This window comes from Periplaneta americana, chromosome 8, assembly GCF_040183065.1.
Source record: "Periplaneta americana isolate PAMFEO1 chromosome 8, P.americana_PAMFEO1_priV1, whole genome shotgun sequence".
NCBI classification, from domain to species: Eukaryota; Metazoa; Arthropoda; class Insecta; order Blattodea; family Blattidae; genus Periplaneta; species Periplaneta americana.
In genome coordinates, this window is record NC_091124.1 from 42,550,001 (window position 1) to 42,553,333 (window position 3,333).

At 35.3% G+C, this 3,333-nt stretch overlaps 1 protein-coding gene across 11 annotated transcripts in view; it reads left to right on the top strand.

Annotated features, from left to right (window-relative positions):
• LOC138704679 (mucin-2-like) overlaps positions 1-3,324 on the top strand; it is a 123,996-nt gene extending 120,672 nt beyond the window's left edge. For all 11 annotated transcript variants that reach the window (XR_011333393.1, XR_011333398.1, XR_011333392.1 and 8 more), the window contains one exon: positions 1-3,324. This exon is cut by the window's left edge and continues 629 nt beyond it. The gene's annotated coding sequence lies outside the window, so the exon portion shown is untranslated.
• Positions 3,325-3,333: the final 9 nt, after the last annotated feature.

Sequence of the window (3,333 nt, forward strand, 5' to 3'; positions counted from 1 at the left end):
GATGACTGGGCGAAAGTGATATGGAGCGATGAAACAAAGATTTCTATATTTGGAAGTGACGGATTCAAATACGTTCGTCGCCGAAATTGAGAAGCTTTGAATCCTGAGTGCCTAACCTATGTAGAACTTCCTATATCTCTTTAGAAGATTTCCTTCGATCTTTCAATGCTAATCGACAAATCTGCCTCACATCTCTTAGACTTTCTTTAGGTTTTCTACCAGTCCTAGGTGTTGTTTTACAAGACTTTGTGGATTTGTACTTCTGACATACCTTCTGGACGCCAGACACTATAGCACCATTACCAAGTTTTCTTGCAATTTCCTTGAATGTGCAGCCTTCTTCTCGAAGTGTGAATGCCCTACTTCGTTTAGAAGGTGTCCGTCAGTCCTTTCTTGGAGCCATTGTCATAAAATGATCAATCAAGTTTGTTGTAAAGCAATCAGGTCTTAACCGAACGAAATCCTAAGTCAAACTAATGATAGAAACACACTAATAATGTCCATATTGTATGCTAACAGTGCTCAACAATGCTTCTACTCATCAACAATAATCTTAAAATCAACAGTGGACCAGTTTTTATTACAGTAAATAATGGGAAATTATAATGAAATCTGAATGTAATATTTAGACCTTAAACGACAAGAACATAATTTCCAAAATAGTAATGATTATTTATTGTTAAAATATTCAGGTTTTAATATAATTTACCTTTATTATAACCCCATAATTAAGAATCAGCCGCTAGTAACATGTTCAATTGTATAAAACTGTGAATAAATACAGATGTAATAATTCAGTACAAAAACAAAAAGTTTCCAGAATTATGGCCACCAGTGTAATTAACATTGTTAAACCTGTATTTTGCTTTTCACAATTGGCATTATTCTTTATTGCAGTAATCGATATTCAGCTATTTCAACTTGACAGTGTCTGAATAGGTTAAGTATTCGTAAATATACAATTATTAACATTTTGTGATCGAATTTTAGGGATATATTATTTACATTTTTATTTTATTCACGAAATAGTCCTAATAAATGTCACTCGAGGTCTGAGATTTTCCAGATAAATCTACTCGCTTCGCTCGGTGGATTTATCGGCAAATCTCAGACCTCTCGTGACATTACTACAGATAAATAATGTTTAGGTACGCGCTACTTGACGTACCGCGAGCAGTCAGGCATAAACTTAACAAGTGATGATATCTTGACTCATTCTATTAACATGGGTTTTTTTTTTCAACATAAAGTAGAATCTATTTAGACCAGGGATGTCGAACAGCGCTCTCGAGCTGTGAACTGCAGAGCCTTCACTCCTCCCTTACCGTGCAACGGTTGAACACAGATAGGAGGCAGTCCGGCCGAATGATAGTAAACAAAAGCGAAACTGCGGCGGCTGGTACTTGGATAACCTTTATACATCTTACCAATTGATTAGGAACTCAGTTTAGATTTGCACTTGATGAACTCTGATAAACAAAGAATGTAGCCTACATGAGGATGCATTATGATGATGATGATAATAATAATAATAATAATAATAATAATAATAATAATAATAACAATAATAATAATAATAGAGTTTTATCTACTGGGTCATTCCATGAATGTTGTTCGTTAGTGACGGAAATAAATCATAATAATAATGTTTTTAATATTATGTTTGAAATATCAACTTTGTGTGTATGTGTTGTAGCACTGCAACTTCAAGTTCAGAAACGTAAACTGTTTTGATGTAGAAAATTAATTACGTTTAGCGTGACTTGAAATTTGTTCATAGTTTTTGTTACAGATTCAAAAATATCTCAACCTCGAGTTCGATCCTTTAGTGAAATGACATGTACAAAAACTCCATTAACATTGAAATCTGAATCGACACCCCTTATGAATACACTGTAGCTAGCTGCGCCGTATCTTTCCGGTCGGTACTTTCATCAAGGGCTGTAGTGAGTAATAAGTGAAAGTTTTCATTCTTGCTATCAGTTGTTCCTCCAAGTTATCTCCCATTTATGATACGCGCTCTGCAACAATATTACGTGACAAACATATAGATTTAAAATCATTAACGTATTCCGGACATATTCCTTTTGCAACAGCTATGAGACAGCCTTTCACAAATTCTGCGTCAGTAAATAGTTTTGAAGCCATTGCAATAATTTCACAAATTTTGTAGCTAGCACGAAGCAAGCTCGTTCTACGAACACCCGATGATGATGGAAGATTTTCTGAATTCAATCTTGATTTTAATTCTTGTACAGCCTTTTCACGAGTGAAACCGGATACATTTTCTGGTCCACAAGCTTCAGCATGACGTGTAGAATTAAAATGCCTTTTAATATTATGATGGCTAATGTATACAAGTTCTTTTCTACATATTAAGCAATGTGCCTTTCCGGCCTTTAAGATAAATAAATATTTATCTGTCCACTCACTATTGAATCGTCGTTCCATATCCATACCAGCCGCCAGAGTTGATAAACACACTGCGTACAGAACACTGCTACTGCGAGCTGACTGACTGTCGTTTCAGCTCAGCTACGGTAGGAAACAGTATTAATCGCTTCACAGTTTGAGAGCGCTGTTCGACATCCCTGATTTAGACGATTTCATACACTGCAACTACCCAATTATCTTTTAAAGCAAAAGATTTATCGCTGATCGGTTTTGCTATTTCAAAAACATATTTTGCTACATTGCGTTAGTATAAAACAAACCTCAATTAAGAAGTCTTACATTTGTTATATTACGGCGACTCAAACATCTTAAAAATCTGCAAACAATACTCTTCAACATGCTTTTCTCCTTATTAGAATCTGACTACTATTTTTTTGAGTTATTATTAAATATATAAAATACAAAAATATTCTGCTTCAATTGAAAGTCTGCGTAAGTAACGCCTTCTTTCGTTATTTGCTGACAGTTAGAAAGGAGGAAGTGAATAGTATATTGCGTCACTCTTTCCGATTGGCGCATGCGCAGACCAACAGAGTTCTGTAAACTGTTTCCTTATAATAATGTGGGATTTAAAAAAAATGAACAGAATGTCGACATTATAAGTAGTGACTGTACTTCCAGTAGATAAATAGTATGTGTGTTATCGATGACGTCCGACCCTGCTAACTGCCTCACTGCACCGGGCCCAGTGTTGCCAACACATAAATTGTATCCCCGTTAGTCTAACACCTAGAAATCCGTCAGAATCCGTCAAACTTAAATAAAATTGACAAGAGCCCATTAGTCTATGTATATACAAATAAAAAGCAAATTTTAACACAGCTGACAGGGCAGGGCCGTTCAAAGAAAAAGTAAAATCCCCCCAAAAATTAAACAGCA